Raw genomic sequence first — 23447 nt, 5'->3', positions numbered from 1 at the left:
TATACAAAAGTGACCGATGAGTAATACCTTCATCCTTAAGAAATGGAAAGAGAAGGATGCGTTTATTCGTCCATATGTCCGTTTTTCCATATGAAAAATGAGATCCCCGGAATTATATAAGCTAGAAAATTGGGAATACAAATTCAGGTTATAAGGATGCCTTTTCAGCTTGAGTTTATTTCAATAATTCCAAATTTAAATAACCTCTTTTGTGATAACTGGTTTCGGCATAGGAAGCCCTTGAATAATATGAACAAGTCTGTTAACAAGTGGAAGACGGACTGCCTCGCCATCCCCTAATATAACTTTGCTGTCCCCTCCAACGCCTACCCATATAAACAGAACTTACAGATAAATCAAATGACTGGAAGCTGTAAGCCTTGAGTTATGGGCAATGAGCCATAAGCACTGAGACAGCAGAAAGTCTGATCGACAGATTCTGACTGGTAAATAATTCCTGGTCCTCATTTTACCCAATATCTGGCCGGCATTAGCTCATCCGGCATTTCCGCTTTTCAGCGCTCGAAGTGCATTCATTATATTATAAATGTAAATTCCCACCGATCTCTTCCCCTAACATCCCGTCTATCGATCAGTAATAAATGTCGCCCTTTTGCGTCGCAGACTCCTGCACCTCATGTAACACAATGTCCATTCATATTTATTACCACAAGGTCATTCGCGACTCGAATTGCCCTTCTGGGGAAGATGGACTTCCCGAAAAGCTGTCGCTATTGTCGGAACAGTCTCAACAATATATACCCATTGCTCTAAGTTCTGGACAAATGTAATATGTAAAAAAAAACGTTCATTACTATAAAATGTTAAGAGGGGGTTAGCCTTATTGTGGGCCACAGACGCACATAAGTGAGCTTCTTCGATTGCAGTTCGGAAAGTGCGAACAGGCGCACAGCAACCGGATGTCAGTCTCTTGTAATCTTCGCTGTCGACCTCTCGGTGTGAAATTGGACCAGATACATACGGAAGCCGTACTGCACTATAGCCCACGAGTAACTAGCTCCAGTATGGTAAAGAATTAACAAGGTTGGTAAAACTAATTCGTCGAAAATAAACCAAAATTTCTTCTATTACGGAAATTGTATGAAAATCGTTTACAATAATTTAGAAAACCAATTTTTAAAAATAAAAAAATGGAAAAGAAATGATAAACGTTCATTTAGTGGCTTCCCTATTTGCCCGACCGCTGCTGTCCCAAAGAGTGCTTAAGTACGCTTCTCTGAACACTTTTTTGGGACACTTTTTGGCACGCTTCTGGCGTCGCAACTGCTGCAATTATTTCCATATGCCACCGCCTCACTTGCAAACCCGAACCCCCTCCCGCCGTACATGTGAAATCGACTGCGCCGCTTGGCGCTTTTTAATGCTGATTTTATTCCTTTATAAATTCGCTATTAGATGCCAACGGCGGCAACGGCGACATAGAACTTTTCTGTGTTGGAATACTTGTATTTTCTTCAAAGTTGTTATTTTTGCTGCCCCAGTGGGTTCTGCTATTGCTATTGTTGTTTTTGTCTCTATTGGAGCTCGGTGGCCAATCGGCTCGCACATGACGCGATTGCCGCCGAATGGGGGCTGTGCATGATGCGAATCAAGGTCTATTTTTAGATCCCACTATACATTCACTGGGACCGAAGACGCACGAATTAACACGAAGCTACACGAAGCTTTCGCTTTTTGCCGCTCTTTCGGCTGTCGCGTGTAAACGTGAGTGGGACAAACAAACGGTGTGCGAAACGGAATGGCATGAAACACACTCTGTGCTCTCTCTATTTCACTGAGCATTTGTTATTGTTTTCCTCTGACTTTGTAGCCGGCGTTTTTTTTTGTTGCCGGTGTTTAAGCTCCATCTTACACCCCATCACCTTTGCAAACGCAGATTGATTCTTTAGCAACTCCTTTTACAGCTCCTTCTCATTCAATTGGCCTTATTTAAGCTTTGTCACGTCTACGCTTTCAGTCCGCCTTACGTCGTCTTGTTCATGCACCGTTAATATAGCTGATAGCTGATAACCGATAACGGATAACTGTGGGCTCCTTATCACGGCCATGAGTTTTGGCTTTTGTTGTTGGTATTTAAGCAGTAATTGGTTTGCACTAACATATGTACACATAATAAATCGTATCTATGTATGTACATGTTATTTAATAAAGATTAAGTGTTCTTTTAATATATAGGTGTTAGAAATCTCTGCTATCCAAAGAATTGTATATAATATATATTAATTCTCCAAAAAAATATATCGAACTAACTCAGTTTTAAGATACTGCAACTCAGCCGACTGCGCAGCTTAGCTTGGCAAAAAGAGAGTAAGAGGGACAGAACATAAAAGATTTTCAAGGTCACGGCGCCGCTGCCGATGTCGCTGCATTTGAAATCCGAATGAGCGTGAGTGTGCAGCGATTCCAATTCCAATCCCAAGCGTTCCACAACAAGTAAAAGGGAAATGGGTGGCGTGGGAGGTGGTTAATGGTGGGTCACAAGATTCACTGGAATATGCGACAGCTTTTTTTTTTCGCACTAAATGCAAATCACTAGGTAATCGATCGCCAGCAAAATACCCTGTCATCTCCTTGCTAAGCAAATTTCATAATTTCTTTTTTCTTTTAACTGTGAAAGCCCAACAGCTAAAAACCGAAGAGCAGTCAAACACACACCCACACCAACTCGATTTTCGGATATCTACGCTGCCGTTCCGATTCCATCTTCACCTCTACTTCCCATACGTCAGATGCGTCTAAAAAAAGGGGCTATTACTTGGTTTTATGTATGCACATACATACATATGGATGTACAAGTTTAGTTTAGTTGCTTGAAGTTTAGGTTTTCCTGCGTTAATCTCAAACACACTCTCGTACACAAAATAAGGCCATGTTCTTTAACATCTGTGAACTCATTTGTGGAATTCATCTTTTAGATACGTATCAATTTTAAATGGAATGAAATGTTGTGGCGTTAGTATTACCCCTGTTAATATGGAAATGTGACAACGCCCCTGGTCGATGTTTGTGGTGCGTTTGTTTATTTGTTTGGCGTATCCCGTTGCCAATCGTTCCGCCGGGCGGTCGGGGCGTCGCGACGACTCGACGAAGCGGCGCGTTGGTCGTTCGGTCTTTCTGTCGGGTCAGTTGCCAGTCGGTACATCAGTGCCTTGCATGTACCGGACTCGAACGGAACGCCGCTACCGCCGACTGCGCCGCTCCAACCAACCCACCCTGTTCCGCTCCCCCTTCTACGACCGTACCACTGGCGTTCTTATTAGATTTTATGGCGACTCCGACTTAGAAAAAAAACAACAACCACGAAAATATCGACGGTCGGCCGCGCCTTTGGCCGTTTTATTCTCCTCGTTCCTCGGCCCATATCCATTCGTTTCGTTCTCGCGCCGTTAGAATCGCACTCTGCCACAGCTGCGGCTCTGCCGACGTCGCTGCCAGTAGACGACTTATTGGCTTTAAGCGAATTTGAACGTTGCTCGAACTTTTATTCTACGTGTTGGTTTCATCGTGTGAGCAACTCTGAAACGCTACATATTCGCAGCGGAAACTGAAAAACACACAAACCGAAATCACAAAAACCAACCCTTCCCTCCCCTATAAAAAATACACTGAAACACAAAATCTCGCGCTACGCAAGTGTTACAAACGATATCTAAGAAAATGTATATTGTAATCAACCTACAAATCTAAGAGATTTTACAATATTTTTTTTAAGTGTTGAACCTAAAAAGTGCTTTAAACAACAACAATAACAACTACCAAAATGCCTTATAACAGCGTCACACTTTAGTGAAACAAGAAGAAGTGTTAGTCCCCACCCCTTTTGCTAAATACCCATTTAAAACTCAAAAAATAAGGATACCCAAACAGGTGTCCGCTTGCCAAAAGGCCAACGAAACACACCGGAGACAATCGGAATCATCAGCACGTGGGCAGAGCGCGTTTGAAGGAGAAGACTCCCCAACAGGTGAGATTCATTCGAAAGTCCAGATGTTTATCCCAGCTCAGTTCTTGGCTCTTCCCCAAGTACGTGACTTTCCTCACACGTTGCTGTATATTATCGTGAGTTGACCGCGAATAAACAACCATGCCTCCTTACCCCTAAATGATATTACTCTTTCCTTTCCTGGCTGGGAAAGTTCCCCCAATTCAAGCCTCTAACAAAGATCCCACAGTGCGCGGTAGGGTGGAGTTTTCATAACATTTATTTAAGTCCCCACTGCCCAAAGGTCAATTATTGTATATATTCCCTCGGGGAATACTTAATTCCCCCATAACACTATGAATTTCGATTTTCTTGAATAGTTATAGCGATAAGCAACGCATACGTACATATATATTTTATAGTAAAATCATTAATTCCTTGACAAACGCACTCGAGGACTAGCCATTGATAGAACTTTCGAGGAATTTTAGTTTGTAATGAATGATAGATAAGGTACATGGGTTGTTCATCACAAGGTATGTTACTAATATTAAAAAAGTTAAGGATGTTCGGTAATGTGCAGATAAAACAGAACAACCTAACTTTGCTTGTATGGAATAAGTTGACAAAACCGGTTGATATATAAAACATTAATTCAAAGTATTGAAGTATTAATTTTCGTACCGAAGAATCATTTGAGTGCTGGGAATAGCGCAGAACCATATTGTAGATACATTGGGGCTCCTATTGCCAACTCATCATCGGAGAAGGCACACAGACACGCAGGTTAACAGGTGTTTTGCTTCTTTCGCTTGCTCACTGGCTTCATTAATCAGCTTCTGCAGTCGCGCACACATTTGCACACGAGCTCTCACAGATACTTATTACTACAAATACGGATACACAAAACACCATTGCCAATTGGGTCTATCTCGTCTCGGGGTATCTCTTGATGCATTCATTAATAAATATTTTTATGTTCGGCATTACAACACTACAAACTCCCCAGCGGACTAGTAACAACCCCTTGGAATTCATGCCTCGGAGCCCAAAAATACGTTTCCCGAATCGCATTGCCATTTGCGCATTTTATTGCCAGCGAATTTATTTCAAAGAATTGCGGAAAATGCCACACCCCACTCTGGGTCAACCCTTGTTCCCCCGAGAATTGGGGGGTGGTGTGTTGCCTCTGTGGACAGTGTGTACAATGTGTACACTCTGTGTTCCAGAACTCTTAGCGAGTGCCAGTGAATGAGCGATGAATGATGCCCATTGTCGGCAGTCCACAACAACAGCTAACAGAAGAAGACGCAGATGTTACAGGAACTGTCAAAGGGGGTAGGGCCTTCCAGAGGCTGGCTGCGACGGGTGGGTGCTCTGAAGGGGGTCTAATGTTCCAAAAAAAAAAAAAAAAAAAAAGCGAACGCCAAGATGTTCGGGGCATGTGTGCGTGCGCATTGCGATTCTTGTCAATGGGGATTTCTCATATGTTCAACCACTCTAAAGAGAACCCTTTATAAGCAAAACGTTTGAAAATATTTGAAATACAATAATATTAAAAAACTATGTTTAGTTTCCTCTCTAAAATATCTGCACATATATTTAAAGTAAAATGAAAGAGCTGGAAGGACAGTCGTCAAACGACAAAGTGGCGTTTTAAGCACATAGTGCGCATTAATGAGTCCGTACTGAAGCTGGAAGTCTGAAAGTTGGGCTTAGTTTATGGCATTGAGACCTCTCAGCCAAGCAGCCAACCGTATAGCATATGCGATGCGGAGATGGCTGTCAAAAATTGCGGCTAGCGACACAAAACTGTCAGGCATTTTGTACAAAATTTCCACAACAAAAATATGTGAATTATGAATGCGAGCACATGTGTGCTCCCAAATCAATGAAAATTGTCACCGCAAACAAAACCAAATACGTGAACCCCTGAATCCATCTGTTTGCACAGAGCAATGCATGCGGCAAATGTAAACATTTCAACAGATTTGACCAACACCACATAAACTATAGTAAGCCAGGGGGCTGAGTGGACACAGGGCGGTCTGTGGTGTGGGCATTGCATCAACAAGCAATTCGCAAAGGCTGATGCAACTAAATCACCTGTAGTCGGTATAGGTATCTACAAAAATATCTATCAGATAAGAACTTTGAGAACAAGTTTAATTTCATTTTGGCTAGTATTATTTCATATCATTTTTATTATTAAACTTTTCTTCACTCAAAACCTCTCAGGCGAAAACAAACTACTGGCAAACGTTTGTAGTCCCCAAAAAAGGGGTGAGCATTTAAGCCCGCATTCGTCGTCTAGCAATCAGCTTAATTCTTTCAATTCACATTTAGGCAAATTGATTAGCCAATTGATGTATATTGATTATACGCAGAGCCTATCCCTTGCTGCGATTCCCGTTTCCAATCGCCATTCCCAATTCCCAATTCCCAGTTCCCTCGCCCACAAGCTTTCTCTTCCCATTTGGTCTTTCGAAGACTGAAATTGGTGTGCATTTTGATTTGTTAACGAGTATTTTCATTATATATTTACTTCATTCCAAATGAGTGTTAGTTGCTTTTCGAGAGGAGTGGGATAGTAAAGAGGGAGGGTAGCGGCTGAGGACGGGGGTTGGAGCTTGGCCAAAACCCAAACCGGTTTGCCATTTGTCAACTTGCCGACAATCGAAAATACGAAGCCCGCAAAAGCTTCACACTGAAAAAGTATCTTTAAATGAAACTGAAAAGAAGAAGCAGCTGTAGAATCACGAGAAGAATACCCCTTAAAGTATTAAATATTTGTATTAGAGTTCTAAAAATATTTGTATTAGAATACTAATAGAATTCTAAAATCTACGAATCGCATCTGGGTTTTAGTACAGCCACAAAATAATCGACCTCAGTCAGGGTCGATTTCCGATAGTTCTCGAGAACTATCGCTTTTTCCATTAGTAATCGCACTCGCTTCTCTTTCTTCCCAAAAATGTTTGCTAATAACCTTTGCCTTAACCTCTTCTTGGCCCTCGCCCCTCGTCATCCACCCAGTATCCCCACCCCTATCTGAACATTTGTTTGTTGTTTGTTTTTATTGTTTAAAATTCATCACGAATTTTATTTTGTTATGCGTTCTTTTTTGGCGTACACTTTGTTGTTCTTTTTCTGTACAATGATTTTTTTTGTTAATTTTTTCGGTTCGTTTCGTGCGCGTTGTTTTCGACGTCGACTTCTCTGCTTTTCAGCTAACCTTGAATCACATTAGTTTTGTTTTTGGCGGCTGTTTCTGATTTTCCTTCTCTTTCTAGTGCTTTTATTGTTACTGTAGCTGCTTATTTTCCAAAAAAAAAGTTACTAACAACAATAGGAACAGAAGTTACTTGGAGTGAAAACAGCTAAATAAAAGAAGCTCAAGAAGAAGAGAGATTATATACACATGTATGTATATGAAGGTGTGTTTGACGAACTGTGTGTAATATTCATGTGTGCGAACAGTAATCCAGGGAAAATACAGATGCGGTCAATCTAATAGAGTTTCCAATTTCTTTTTTAAAAACGTCGGTTGCTGTTGCCATACTAAACTAACTATACTCTTACCCTAAAAGCTTAGTTCCTTTTCAGAAATACAATAAAGAATGAATGAATAACTAATCAATTAGCATATTTAAACTTGGTGTTGGGCATATAGATACATACATATATACGGAAATCTTGCGGATTGCCGATTTTAAGATCTTGTAAAAACAAAAAATGCTAGCAATCTGAACACATCTGTTCGGGGGATACTATATGAGAAGGCACCGGACAATCAAATAAATAAATTTCATGTGGGGTCGGTTTTTGCCTCTCTACTTCTTCGTCATGAGTTTTTGGTTTAATTGTCGAATTTTCGTTAATTTTCGGAATCTTGTATCTGTATCTTGTGCTTTTCAGGCATTTTTCTCAGCCATTCTAGGTCTAGCATGTTTTGTCTATATATCACACTTTGTCGTTTCTGCTCCAAAAATTACTTAATTGCAGCCATATGTGAGGCCGGATTCCCGTGGCCCCGCCAGTTGCCCCGATGTTTGGCTAAACTGGAAATGTGTCGTCGTTGGTTTTGTATTCTCTATATACGCATTTCTTGGCGGACTGTATCTGTATTTTTGTATCTCAGTGTGTGTATCTATTTTAATTATTTTTGCCAAAAAGTAATGAGGGGACCCGAAACGAACGCCAAGTTTTCTCTCTTTCTCTCCTTTTTTATGCGCTGCCCCGTTTATATATTTATTTATGCGCCGTCTTTTATTTTATTTTACTTTGTCGCTGTTTGTTGTTGTCGCTGTTTGTAGTTGTTGTTATAGTCTATACTTTTTTTATATGCTGATCAATAAATTTCGATTCGTTGACATGCCGCCCGCCTTTTGGTCCCCCTCGAAACGCACGCACTGCCTTACACCTCGACATCTACAGGAACCACTCAATATAGTGAACTTTTATAGTCGTTAGATGCTCTCCCTGTCAATGAATAATCAATTTATTTTTCATCAGAAAAATCTGTCATGCTTTCTAAATGTCCTGTTGCCTCCCTTTTGAAAATCTTGAATACAGAAAAAACGTTTTCACTTTTTGTGGGGTGCGCTGTATACTTATCTCCTTTTCTCTGTCTTTCTTTTGGTCATTTCAATTGCAGTCGGCGTCACGCTCTACTGTGCTTTAATGGCCCAAACCGTCGGCAGAGGAGTCAACAGAGGGGGTTGAACAGGGGCTGAGGGGTGAGAATTTGCCTCAAGTTTGGCATTCAATGCACGTAATTCGGAACGACAAAATCAAATTCAAATTGAACTTGAAATGTGGCGGTGCTCGGAAACTGTGCTCAGAGGCGTGGCGGCGGAGGGCGCTTTAACAATCAGTTAGTAGCTTCTCACGCTTGCCAGGAAAAAACAAGAGGAACGGCCAGAAACCCATATTTTCAAGCCCTCAGAGAAGCAGACAAAGTAAAACATACAAAATACATACAAGATAACAAAGCGCGGGCCATTAAAACCCAAATACCCAAAAAAATCAACTGCGGCTAGAAAGATTGTAAAGCTGTTGGCGTGGCCATGTTCGGAAATGTTTGCCCTCGATGCCTGAAAAGAGAGATCCCCGACAACTCAATCTCGAACTGCAGCTATCTGACTATTAGATACCCTGAGGTCTCGAAGATCATACGGACACGTCAAGAACTACTTGGCTAGTGATCCTGATCAAGAACTTTTTATTCCACAAGTAACGGATGAAAAAAGCTTACATCAAATTCATTGAGATATGTATGTATATCCCAAACTACGAACATTTTTCAGCTGCGTAGTTTAGTTATCCCCTCCACACTCGCAAGACAAATGGCTGGCAAACTCAATCCAAATCCGAAACCGAATTGGAGCTCGCTGCTAATGACTTTCCGCTGCGATGGGCAAACCTAAAAGAAGAGGGGGCAGGGGCCGAAAAGGGGGTTCGCTTCTGATGGATGTTAATGATTTGTCCGTCTGTCGGGGTTACGCTTTTTGATCCGTAAAATCAGACAGTATATTCAAACTAAAAAAATGTCAAAAATATAAAAAACTGCCGGATTCTTAAAAAGTTAATAATAGAATATAATAACAGTTCGCATCTTACCTACACAACAGAGGGGAAATGGAGGTTGAAGGTTTATTAAATATGGGAAAACTAAAGCTTTCTGCTGCTCGTTTTTATTTTTCCTTCACATTTTAAGTAGTTTTTAGATTCATAATTGTAAAAAAATGACAAACGAATCGCTGGCCGGAAAATGATTTGGGAGTGGAGCCTCTATCAAGGGTTAGATGCAGCTCCAAGGTCGCTGGTTGCGTTGCCAACATCAAAAGGCAATTTGTCACCTCGCTGGCGAGTTCAAATGTATCTGTAGCCGCGTGCATATATGTATCTGTATTTGGATGCGGCGTATTTCATTGCGCATTATAAAATTAGGCAGCCATAAAACAAACAAAAAATTGCACACAAATTAAAATGGATTCTCAGTGAACGGGAAAGGGGCAATTTAAATTGAAATCGAGCTAGAGATGGCTTTAGCACAACAGGTACAAATATTTCAAAGCCAGAGATAACGACATAATAAAATACCGAGCCAACAGAAATAAAATCGCATTAGACTCCATAAATACCTATATAAAACCCAAATGAATTATCTTTCTCGTTAAATTAATAATCTTTAAAAACGACAAATCCTAGCTGTTTAAGCTGTTTCTTTCCTTCCAATAATGGCAAATAACTTAAATTTCTCTACTCTGTTCATTTCCTGTTCCTTTGTCGTGTTACCAGTTTCTTGGCCAATCCACGATCTTTGATTGATTGCTGAGTCTTAAGTATCAAACATACACATTCGTTTTGTTTATCTCTCATGCCCGCCGAATTTCTTGTCTGAATTTTGTTGTTTTCTTTTGCATTGTTTTTGATTCTTCCTCATTGGTCTCTCTTTTGACTAGTTTCATTACCTTTGAACTTAAAAACAACAACAAAGTGTCGAAAACAATAGCTGCGATCACCATTAGAAATCAACTTCACCTTGTTCAAGGTCCAAACTCGAGAAGTATAAAAATAAAAAAATCCAAAAATACAACAAAAACCAGCACGAAATGCCAGTCCAAAAAGTTGCGCTGCTAATTTGCATAGGGAAATTGAATGTGAAATTGAGGGGATTAAATTAGCATCAGGTTTAAAGAGCTTCCCCAAACAGTCGGGAACAAAAACACAATGCGTAGCGGAGGGTTAATCTGGAGTCGATCGAACAAATCTTAGGAGTTTATAAAATCAGTATTTTGGAATGGGGAATGTCATACGTCAAAGACAAATGCAGAATATGGTACATCCCGTTTTTCGATTCTAAATAAAGGTGCATTCAAATCTGGAAACGTAAAATTAAAAAATTTTTTTTTCGAAAAAATTTGATCCTTACAGAAAACAGAAGTGCGCAATTTGGTAAAACCCGATTTTACCGATCTTGTAATTGGCATTATCATTGGCCCCATTTAGGGCGATTGAATTCAAATTCAGTGTTTTGGCCGAAACAAAGTCAATCAAGCAGGTGTATGAGACTTGCAATAATGTCTTCTTGGTCAGTTCTAACGTCCAGATGGCAATGTATTTTTAATTCCCTACAAAATATGGAAGCTATATGTGGTTTTGCGACAACGTTGGCGGTTGCACTTCCGTAGCTGGCATACTTTAAGTCGTCCCACATAGGAAGATACATATTTATCTTGGCTCTACGCACGTGGGCTGCACTCTAAGTTACTCTTTCGGAACTGCTGGCCGAATTTTGTTCGCATCGAGTAAATGGTTTTCGGTGTTATGGCCATATGGTAGGTCAACTGATGTCCCACGGCGCTTGAAAATGACCTTCCACCGACATTGGGCGCGTTCCAGGAAATGGCATTACCTTAGCTCCTTCCCCAGGTTAAGTTTCCACCGCCTGCTACGAGTATATCTCCCTGCTAATCATATTAATGCAGTGTGCGCGAGGGCTTGGCCCGAAGCCGAAGGTTTGGCTTCTCGTCCGTTCTCTTTTCCTTTCTCTGTGTTATCACTTTCGCTGCTGCATATCGTATTTTATGGGTCACTTTTCCCGTTGTTTTTTTTTGGGTCATGTCCATCAGGCAAACAGGAGGACAGACATAAAGGAAATGCGAGAGACAGAGAGGGAGAGACAGCTGGTAATATGATATGGCCAGGAAGTCCGGCGGGAATCCATTTTAAAAGCTCTTTCTGCCAGAGTTGTCACCCCTGATGTTTCTCAAAATCAAAAGTAGGGAACCTATGAGCGAGCAGAAGCCAAATACACCTTTTAGCCTTATAAGTTTTGAGTATCTTTCTTTTAAAGGCAGTAATATAAAGATTTTTCACATTTCAGTTGTGGATTTTAGGTTGCTTGCAATGAGCCGAAAAACATAGAAATATATTAAATTATAAATAGATTTCAGTTCTTCACAACAGAATTTGGCAACACTGTTCGGTTGCTTTTGGCCACCATGCGCGATGTTTGTTTGCTCTCTCCGAATTTTTGTTTTAGCTGCCTTAGCTAGCTCTTTCGCACTGTACGGTACGGAGAACACGAACAGCCGAGTCGGTCCAATCAATTAATTATGCCCCTGCAACTTCATGGGGGTGTAAAATATATGTAATTTGCATTTACGCTATGTACGTCTGTGTGATAATGTATTTGGACGTTTGTTGTTCATGCTTTCGAGTAATTGAGTCGAAAGAAATTTGCCTTGTATTTGGTTACACACGCACATGGGTGGCACACCATGTATCTGGCGTATAAATTAGCATGGATATCCGCCGCTCACTACACACATGGACATGGACTCCGAGTTTCAGCACGGCCCAGCCAGTGACCCCGACGCGACTCCCGGTTTCACGGATATCACTACAACGTTCGGTTCTTCTGTTGCTATGCCTTTACTAGCCCCTAACTTAGTAATGTTTCAGTTTGGGCTTTATGTAAAATGAATAAAGTACTAGACGTATCTTTAAAAGGATTCCAATATGATAGGTCCCTTGAATTTCTAACACAGCTAACCAAATGAGTATAGTTAAAAATTGTCTATGTTCCCTAGACTTTCCTGTAGAACAACCACCCAAATTCCTGGCCAGCTAGCCCCTTCCACCCACGCGAGGAGTTTATTAGCTGCCTCCATTTTGGAACCATTCGTATGTATTTATGTACTTTCGGGCAAGCGGAACGGAGACTCGCCGTTTTATTTGGCGTTTTCAGTTTTCTGTTTTCTGTTCTCTGTTTTTTGTTTTTTGTTTCGAGTTTCGTGTACGAGCGTATAGATATGCAAATTAACTCTGGCCTTGGCGTTGGCGTTAAAAGCTTTTGTTTCGGTGTGTGGATTTTTAACTTTGTTACACTTTGCCGCTCTGAGTGTGTGGGTGTGCGCTGGTGGGTGGGAGTCGTCGACATTTCTCGCTTAAGCTCAGCTAAGAAAACTTCGCCAGCAACCAGCTAGTTCAAGTTTTTCTATTAGTCACCCGATCTTCCCAGCTGACACGCTGACCGATTTGGAAGTACAATATTACGACCCGATCCCAAATACATGCCCAGTCCATCGACCATCGGCCATTCCCATTTAAATTTCCATTTCCGAGTGGCGACTTTCGAATGGCCATTGGTCAGCGGCCAGTGGCCATAAGTCTGCGGTGCGGAATCGTTTTCCTCCTTTTTCGCATTCGGCAAATGGCAAAAGCATTCATAATTTATTCAAAGCAAAACAAATGAGCGGCATAGAAAAGTAAGAAAAAGAAAAATAGCCATTTGGCCTCTTTGGTTCATTGGCATTTCATTTGGCATATTCTCTATATTTTTCCTAAGCGAATACCCCTTTGCCACCTCTATGATATCTGCAACTTCCCATTCACGCATACCGCCATTCATTAGTCGAAACTCGTTTCTCTTTAGTATTTCTCCATTTTCCCCTGGATGTTTGTGCTTCTACCTCTATTTATTTTAGTATGTATTTCCGAGCTTTGTTCAACTTGTTTCTGCTAATTAGCATTCGAAACAAGCCCATCCTAACCTCCATTTAAAACACTCGGCAGTTCATTTGGTATTCAAAATAAATTAAAATATCATAAATCCCCCGCAACGGAGGAGTCGAGAGACAAAGATGCCCAAACCGAACACAAATCAAATATTTGTTGTCTCATAATCATAATGGTAATCATACATAATTAATATAATATCTCTCTGATTAAAACGTACTCGGGTCTTATTAGCCTCTCCATTAGGGCGCCAATAAACTTTTTAGTAAGTTTAGCCACTAATCGCCGACTTCTGGCTGATTATTTGCCAACCCCGCCGATGGCTCCACGATCGGATCCAGATCGGATATGCACATGTAATGAGCTCCGTGTAATTCCGACGCTCCGAGCGTATCTATTTCTGCTGCATTGTCAGCAATCAATTGTAACTGAAAAGCGGCGACATTGAAACGACAACTGCGCCGACACGACCGATCGTCAAGTGCCACGCCCATGGTAACGGCACATGCCCGACGGTCTTTTTATTGACTGCAAGTTAATCAATTAATCAATTACTGTAATAATGTCGGGTGATTTAAGCCGCGGCCACACAAAAAGGCGGCGCTCAACAAGATCCACCCGCATCCACCCACCGCTCATAGCTAATATGTTAGTACATCGAAAGAATATAAACAAAAGTGTGCCATGATCGCCTTGATCCGAGTTGATTCAGCTCTGTGAGTGGCTTAGCTGCGATCAGCGATAATCAGAGTACTCTAAGTCTTAGAAATTCCCATGACTTGTTGTTCAGTGTTCTTCAAATAAAGAGGGGAAAGTATATCGATTGGAAGTTTGTAAGAATGCAAAACAAATATATATTTGAGTTCTAAATGTGATGATCGACTTTGTTCATTGTAATCAATGCTACTGCAATTTATTTCTTGACCACATTCAAGTGCTATCGGTAATTGGGTTCATTTACACCGATAGGCTTATCTAAAGATGTTCTTCGTCTGTCCCCAGCTATATTTCCAAGAACCAAGAACGCTTCAGTCTTCTTTTCGGCGTTAGGCAGGTGGTGGTTAAACCTCAGTAGATACTGTTGTTAAAACCGTAAGACAGGAAGTAAGGCAACTTGAGTGGCAAATACTTCACGTTTTGTGAACATTGCTAGCACACACGACGAGTTACTATGTCAGTTTGTCTGCGTCCTAACACCAACTGAGCCAAGTTGGAGCCGCAGTCGAAAAAATGCCTTTGCCACACGATAATTAACTTCCATGATCAATGGGCAAATATGAGTACGGGCCCTTTAAGTGATCATTACTGGAACACGGGGGTTCCATAAGGGGGTTCTCCAAATAAAGGGGGTCGGTGGTGCGGAGTCGTAGCGGAAATTTAAAGCTCGGCTTGGGCATGGAACTTCCCGTTTGCTGTCTGAACCTTTTGATTGCCCCTTTGCAATTATGCCAGGTACTTGTCTAAGCGCCCCATCCCCATCCTATTTAAAAAACGAATGCATGATGTGTGTTGTGCTTTTGTAATGACTTTTTAATGGCCGCCATACTTCGTACTTCCACGCAAAGTGGGCCAGGCCAAGTCGGGTAATCAATGCGCGGTGTACGGCGGCAGGGCCATATCTTATCGCCAGCAAGGCCTTCAACTTACAACACACATCTGAGTCCGAGGAGTGGAACCGGAAGCATTAGAAGCCGACAAAATTAAAGCCCACAACAGCCAGAAAGGTAGAAACAAAGCCCAAAAATCCAGCGTGTAAAACGAATTTGTAAGTCGCCAAACGAAGGTCGACTAGTAGAGGGCCTCTAAGCCGGGTCCACGCCCAGTTCTGTGATTGTGACTGTGTCCGGGGTCCCGGGCAAGATTCATAAATCATGGCCTATACAGCGACGAAGAAGATTATTTGGGCGCTAATATACTAAGGACTATAAAACCCTGCGGAAGGTAACAGCGTATTGGAAAAACGTATACTTAATATTCCGATTTACATACCAAACAGCCTCACCTATATCAATTTTCAGCTTAGCAGCGAACAAGCCAACTGACAGTTCTAATTATTTGAGATTATGATTTAGTAGGGTATTCCCGTTTTCCAAATAAAATACATACTCTAAATTAATAATATACTTTAGACAGCTCACAATTATTCCCACAGATCAAAACCGTTGATTATAGTTAATTAATATTATGGGTTTCATTGATAGAAAAGTATCTCTCTGTCCCCCTAACTTTGTTAAGCCACCACCACATATATTTTAGCAGTTTTCTGGTTTCGGGTGCCAACGGATTTTCGCCTGACGACAGCCGGGAACCTACTGAAAATGAAAATGAAGGTGGAATTCCACTTGGACTTTGCCCGGGGGCTAATTAAGCGATTATTTGTGCTCTGGTTCGATTGCTGGCAGCACTCAAGTGTGATTTATGTCGGACAGTCCCACGCAATGAAACGATTTCTATTCGATCCGTACCCGTCCCCTGTCCCCCTCAGCCGCAGCCACAGCCCCAGCCTCAGCTCTTAATTTTCTTTCCTTCCGCGCAACGCAACTAGTGCACAGAGGTCAAATTCTAAATTCGAATTGACAAAGAGCGCGCACAGTGGGTCAAAACCAGCGTTTGACTGGCACACTGCCAGTCGTCTTGACTCAGCCGATTCATGTGTATGAGTATTAGTGCCCTCGGGCCCGAACAGCCCCTCCATTTGTCTAGATTAATGAAATTAGACAATCAGCATCGGCGTCTCAGTCTCATGTGGTTTGAGGCAAAAAACGGCGAGCACAGAGAAATTAAAATCACTAAATTAAATAATTTTCAGTGTGTGCGTCGCAGTCCATCGTTTTACTGCTGGACAGCCGAGAAAAATGAAATTGTTAGCTTATTCTCCGTTCATTAGGAGAACCCTGATCAGTGATCAGCGGCTACATTCAGTCAAGGTCACCGCATCGCATCTCCATTTGAACTCCCGTTTGATGTTCGACATTAGTTTGATGACTATTCCCCCTGATGCCTATAAAACACATCTATATTCGAATTTTCATTTCCCGCGGCGCCCCACATTTTGGATCACACTGAGATGGGGGCGCGGCATAAGCCATCAGCAATTACTGCAAGCTTAAAGCCTAGAGGGGAAAAGTATCATGATTAAATTTCAAATTAACACAAAAGTAGCCGACTGTATTAATACACTATGCGAACACTAGTCCTAAAATTCAAATCACGCATTCAGCCCACTTCCTTAACCAAAGGCTCAATTAAACTTTCCTCTTCAATTTGGCTTTCAGCGGCGATTCAATTCACCTCGGCTCACTCTTTTTGGCCGGCAGCGCAACAAAATTGCTGTTAATTGCACCTAATTAGGTTTTTTGCACATTTCAATGCGAACTCAACGCGAAAATTCGCACAAAATAACAAAAAACCGAAGACCCGGAACGGTTGCCATTGCCAGGTAGCCCAATCCTCAATCCCCAATCCCCTGTCCCCTGCCACCGTCCCCGAGTCCATTCGTTCGACTTCAAAACAAATTAATGACATTAAAGAGCGCAAACAGAAGATGCAATTTCGGTGCTAATAACACAATCAATGCAAATGAAGTAGCGGTTCCCGAAGCGATTCTTAAAGACTAAACCAAACACAAAGATTCCGAGGGAATTTCTGCTGGCCACGAAAGCCAAATAAACAAATCCCCTGCGAGATGTAAGCCAAATTAATGGACTGTCCGCTCGCTCTGCGCTTAGTTGATTTGGATACTCATACCCATTACATTCAAGCAAAAGCATTGGGTATATCGGTCGGAAGTTCAGATGTCTACGAATCTTTAAGACTTATTCCAAATGCAAAATTTGACAATTTGAAAAATGCTTAAAACAGAGTGTATTCCAGTCGACAATCCCACTTCGTTTGTTCTCTTTTAAGATTGTATTAGTTTGGCTTTATTTAATTTTGGCGATGCTTATTTATGTTTGTGATTGCCTAAAAAATTGGCGCTACCTACGCGAGTTTTGTTTTAGCCACGTTTTTTCTTTTGTTTTCTTGGTGATTCATGGCATATCCATATACCCACCACAGACGCATTTGAGTCCGCATCTAGTATAGGAAACACATACTCTACACAGCCAACGTGCGACAAAGGCGGGGGTCGTTCTCCTAATCAATAACCATCAATCGTTTTTATACACAGTAAACACACATAATAGATGGCCGTAAGCCGCAATTATTGATGGGCCCGGCGATCCACTTTGCACCCAGTATCGCTTTCAGTCCCGCTTTCAATCCCTGCCGTTCACAATCCATCGTGTTTGTACGTTAGACGATAATCAATTCTAACATTTCCTTCTCTGCTCTTCATTTCAGTTAAGCTCACTTCAGCTTGGGTCTGGCGATTCGTTCATTTAATGGTAAGTCAAGCCAACGCGGCAGATTTTAACTTTACTTTAATTTGCAGTCAGTTTGGATCTTTTAATTCAAAATTATCTATCTATCTTTTCCCACAATAAGTTTAAAGCATACCTTTTAGTTAAAATAAATACCTTCGCACCACCCTGCCGACCCTGCTGACCCACCAGTCAAGCGAAATCAATCAAAGAAAACAAATTTCAGCACGCAATCAATTCATAGCTGCTAAGGAGATGGGCTGGCTGGTTTTGTGCGTCACTCGGGCGGCAAGGAAGAGGGACTACTCGTAGAGTGCTGGCCAAGTGTATGTGTGCTGCATGTTTAGTGGGTTTAGTTCGGGGTCTTTAAGACAATTGGGCGCCAGTCAAGTCGAGCCGTGGGTAGTGTCTAGCGTGGTCTAACCATTTTCTAACAAGGACACCGAGTCCAGCATAGGAACCGGCTCCATTCACTGGGGAGTAACGCGCAATTTAACCTGTCTATCCCTGGCCCCCGTATTTTATATTTCTGCTCGCACATTAATGATAATTGCGCTGTAAGAGGGTGGATGACAAAATGATAATGTCCGCGCCAGCATTTCCGTCCGTATTAACAACAGTGTCCTTGGACTGCCGACTGCTGGTCCTGGCTAAACACACCCAAAAGAACCGAAGACGGACATTTGTCCATGTTGCGGCTTTGCGGTCGCCTGACAGACACAATTAAGCCAGTGGCAGTCCAAGGACTCGGACTGCCTGGCTTTTGATTTGGTCTCAAAATCAAATCAAATGAAACGACGATTTACAAGGTCCACGCACGAATCCCGCTCTATACGTGTCAGTATCTAAACAAACGAAATAAATTAATAAATCGTGGTGCTGTTCTATTTTTCTATATCTTCCGTGCCCTCGTTTAACCTACTCATTTCACCTGACCTTTCCGAATCAACCCCTATATTCATACCCTTTGCAAATCAAGATAAGCATTCCTGGTCGCCTCTTTTTGCCAATTCCAATGGCAAGTTTTCTTGGCAGGGCCCGGACGTACTTTTAACTCAATATCCACTTCCTCGAACTTTGAATTGCTATCCAGTTTCCTTCGCTGCTTGCCATTGTAAAGTTTGAGTGTAAATTCCATTAGGATTATATTACGGAGCAGAGTGGAACGCACACACATGCGCCGAAAAAGTCGAAGCCGCAGAAATTTCGCTTGGCCCATAAAGTAGAAACATTTTATTATCCTTGAAGAATGGAGAGGAGAGCGAGTTAGCAACGGGCAACGGGCAACGGAATAGGGAAAGTTCAACTGGATTAGGGCCAAGCTCTGTTGAAGCCCCACAAGGCGCTGGCTGGCCCGCGTGTGCGTGTTGAGCAAGTGGAAGGATATGTGTCAAGGACATGCCACACTCCCCAGTGTGTGGATGTGTGAAGAGGTTCCCCCAATACCCTCCAACGGCTTCTCAGAGCTAGGTGCAATGGGCGTGGCCCGGTGGGCTGGGCTGAATAACACATTTGGGACACGTTTGCTGTCCGCTAATTGTCCGCTCTTCCCTGCCCTTATCGCCCATCTCCCCAATTCCGAATCCCTTTTGACTGCCTAACTTCGGGGACTTTCCAAACGCATACATTTTGAAATTTCTCTACTTTTGGTAGTCTTCGGCACCATACTGCCTAGCTTATTTCAGAAATCACTAAAAATGAAGGTTAAAAGGTCGCACATGGTCAACTTTGGTTTATTTCACTGTCATCTTTCATTTTTCCTGCATAGCAAAAAAGAATTCAACTTCAATATGTCTATGCTCCGATCTGGGGATTTCCCCGAACTCCAAGCAGCTGCCAGCTGTAGAAATTGGCCACGAACAGCCCCCTTGCCAGTCCCCCTCGACAGCCGCCTCTGCTTTTTCAGTTACAACGTCGCCATTAGATCTACTTTGAAGATGGATGTACATGTGTGCTTCTGAGTTTCCATTTTGGCTGCTCTCGATTTTCGTTCGCAATAAATAAACACAATAAAGACTTTTAATGCGAATTCCTTCATAAAATTCCCAAGATGACGATCGCTGGAAACTGTTGTGATGAATACTACGAGTAGTACGAGTCGTCGTCTCCATTTCAGAGGCTCTGTTTTTCTACTGCCAGCTATCTCATGGCCAAGGGAATCTAAGAGATATGCAAATGTTTGGACCAGAACGAGGTGTGAAGTGCCTTAAATGGCTTTGGCGACGGGTGACGAAAAGCCTCCCACAAACAACGGACCGAAAAAAGTAAGCTACCATTTTGATATCCACGTGCCATAAATTCCGCACAAACCGCTGCTATGTCGCAAAGTGAATTAACTCTGGAAATTAATTAGATTCCGGCAAATCGAACAGAGAGCCGGAGAAGAGCAAGTGAAGAGCACATAGGGTAGCCAGCAACAACACAACCCGCAGATAAGATTTGCCCGTGTTTTCCACCGATAAGACATCTTTTGACTGGCAGCGTTCTGATAAACCTGATAAAAACCACGAAGTTTAATGAAATCTCCGATTGCGAACGTCCTTGCACACCCACCGTAGGCATGCCCATTGCCTCACTGCTCTCAAAGATTATGTTTCGCTTATCTGGAGGGCAGTGACTAATGACGACTGCCACCCAGATACTCAGAAACTCAGATACGGACACACTAAACAGCAGGTGTGTGCAGGTGGATGCACGAGATACACATGAAGATAAAATTCCCCATTCCTGTTTACACAACACGTGCATTCTCAGTGATAAACTCACTCTGAGTTTTAGTTTTAGTCCAGAATGGCGGCGGCTCTAGTTCTAATGTCTTTAAAAATTTCATGGCTTATATTTCAACCCCGATAGGCATTGCCCACTCACTCCCCATTTGATTCTCCAAATTTTTCTGTCCACCAACTCATTTCCATAATTTTCCCTCTTCAAGGCATTTCATTAACGCTGATGACAGTACGAGTTTTATGGCCTATCATACACTCAATGGCTAGGCAGATATATTTCAATGGGATATAAAGATAGTTCCACCGTGGAACTTGCAGTATCTTAGGGAAAAGTTAAAACAAGTTATTTAAGACGTGTATATGATAGTTTCCAAAAGGGCAAAGCCACCTTTGACAAGGTTTAACCGATCACGTTTAAAAGATATTTATAAAATGAAGTAAATTTTAAGTTTCAATAAGGAAAAGTCAGGGTATTTACCATTTGGGGTTTCCCCTTATTCCCTTTCCTTTCCTTTCCCTTTATTTTTATATTTTTGCGGGGGTCTTGTTTTGTTGCCTTCCAGAAGTAACGCCCAGAACGTGCGCGGAAATGTTCATAACTGTAAAACTTGCGGCACGAGTTCTCCATAAGATAGCGCTCATAATCCACCCACCCACCGTTTGCACCACCAACCAACCCTGCATCTCAGCCACCCCTGCATAACCACCCCAACCACCCGCTGGCAGGACATTTTTGACACGACAGCGGGTCGCATTTGGTATTTCGTGGCCAGTTCGTTCCTCGTTCTTCTTCATACTGTGCTCTTAATATTTATAACTTTTTTATGCTATCCCCGCCCGCCACCCCCTGCCCTGTTTGCCCGTGGCGTTCTTAAGTGAATAATAAATTAATTGAATCGGAACGCGGCCCATTTTCGGCTGGGAGAGGGGTTGTCTGAGAAGAACACCTCCTTCCAATCTCGTATGTCTATCCGTAAACTTTTATGTTAATGTTAATGGCCAAGCTGCGGTTTATGGTTATACCACCACCGCCGCCGCCGCCCCAGACCCCTGCAATTAGCAAACTAATCAAAGGCAGATATACACACTATCTAAATGCCTAATTAAAGTGTAAATTTCTAGCCATCTATGAGGAGATTTGCGGCCCCATGGCTGCAGTGACAATTAATTGGAAAATAGCTGTCAGAGGGTATCGCACGCAACCGAACCGTTTTTCGTATCTATCGGATACGTACTCTCGCTGTGTGTTTGCCTTTGGCCTTTCTCTGTTTGGCTTTGGCAATACTTTTAATTAAGCCGGACAAAAAGCAAAAAGAAGACGCCACGACCACATCAGCAGCAGCAGCAATATTCTCGGCACGATGAAAATTTATTTTTATGGCTAGATACAGATACAGATACGGATTCAGCCACACAAACACCCCCTTGGGGAACATTGGCCAACTACTTTCCGCTCAAATCCATTTCGGAATTTGAATAACAAAACCGAAACCGGAGGAACATTTTCAAATGGAGGAAGAACAACAAAGTTGGCAAGTTTCTATAAGGTTACAATGTGGAGAACAAAACGTCCCTAGTAAAGCCGCGGCAAAGGATTGAAATGGAATCCGATGACGCAGTGAAAACCAGAATTCCCCGGAACCTGAGACATCGGATTGCGAATGCTTCAGATGGTTCAGAGTTCTTGGGTATTATATCGGCAAATAACTAATCCAACTGAGTGGTATAGAAAACTTAAATATGTGCTCTGCATTTGGCATTCAATCGTGTTTTATGTTAATAGGTAATCGAAACGTTTGCAAGAAAGTTCATGATTTTTCGAAAAATGTCTCAACAAGCTAACATTGCATTGTTTCCCCTGCTCATGGCCTTTTCCAATTTATTGGCTCGGATGAAATGTGGAGTATTGCCGAGGCACGTAGCAAAGCGAGCAAGCAAGCGGCAGATGTACATAAATATACACAGTCGGACTTATATAAATCGCATCGCCATCTAAGACCATAATGCACTCGAGCTGTGAAGACATTGGTTAACAGAATGGGTTTTAAATGCACTTATACGCTCTATTGCCCCCACTTCGACTTTGATATACAATAATTTGATATAAAATAATTCACATACTCGATGTACTTCGCTTTTGCGGTGTTTTCACATAACACGCCCCTATGATAAGTGCACGTGCGTCTTTTCCTTGTGCAATTATGAAGTGCTGTTGTATGAAATGTTATTTATATAATGCTCGGTGGTGTTGTGCAATCGCACCGGTTGTCAATTCATTGTTTTGCATTCGATAGCTCCACTACTAAGAGTATGCAAATGGAACGGGAATCCGAATCGGCCTCTGACTCATCCGTCAGTCGCAACTTTTTGGGATAATTCAGTAAGCGACGTGACCGATGCAAATTCACCGATAAATTGTGACATTGCTTAGCTGTTGATGCATCATGCCCCTAAAGAAGATTTTTTTGTAGAATATTTCGTTATTCATACCTTTAGTACCTGTTGCTTAGCTGAACTATGCCAGGAATGCTTTGCTGGCAGCATTTCCCAGAGATATCCATCTCCCTTTGCCATTTGCCGAGCTGCCAAGTCTGGCGGCCTTTGATTAGTTTGGTTTGCTTTGACTGGCGATACAAAATCGGATACTTAAGTGGAATGCCCATGCCAGCCGCAACTCAAATTTTGTGTACACATTTTTGTATACGATTTTAGCCGAGTAGGGGGCCTATACGCGCCACCCCCTACCCCTTGTGCGCTGACCCAAATGTTCTCGGGGAGGCCACGCACGCGCATTTGCTGTCGCTGACGCTGATTTTGACGTTGATGTCCGCCGCATTTGGTCAAAATAAGCTTTGGCATCAAAGCCGATAGCCGGGCCCGAAGTGG

At 42.2% G+C, this 23447-nt stretch overlaps 1 protein-coding gene across 1 annotated transcript in view; it reads left to right on the top strand.

Moving 5' to 3' along the window:
* Positions 1 to 3167: 3167 nt before the first annotated feature.
* The window catches only part of LOC108118537 (activating transcription factor 3), a 30512-nt gene continuing 10232 nt past the window's right edge, over positions 3168 to 23447 (top strand). Inside the window, exons 1-2 of the mRNA XM_017231287.2 lie at positions 3168 to 3985; positions 17816 to 17859. The gene's annotated coding sequence lies outside the window, so the exon portion shown is untranslated. The remainder of the gene's footprint in view (positions 3986 to 17815; positions 17860 to 23447) is intronic.

This window comes from Drosophila eugracilis, unplaced genomic scaffold, assembly GCF_018153835.1.
Source record: "Drosophila eugracilis isolate 14026-0451.02 unplaced genomic scaffold, ASM1815383v1 contig_376, whole genome shotgun sequence".
Lineage (NCBI taxonomy): Eukaryota > Metazoa > Arthropoda > Insecta > Diptera > Drosophilidae > Drosophila > Drosophila eugracilis.
This window is presented reverse-complemented; position numbering and strand designations above follow the sequence as displayed.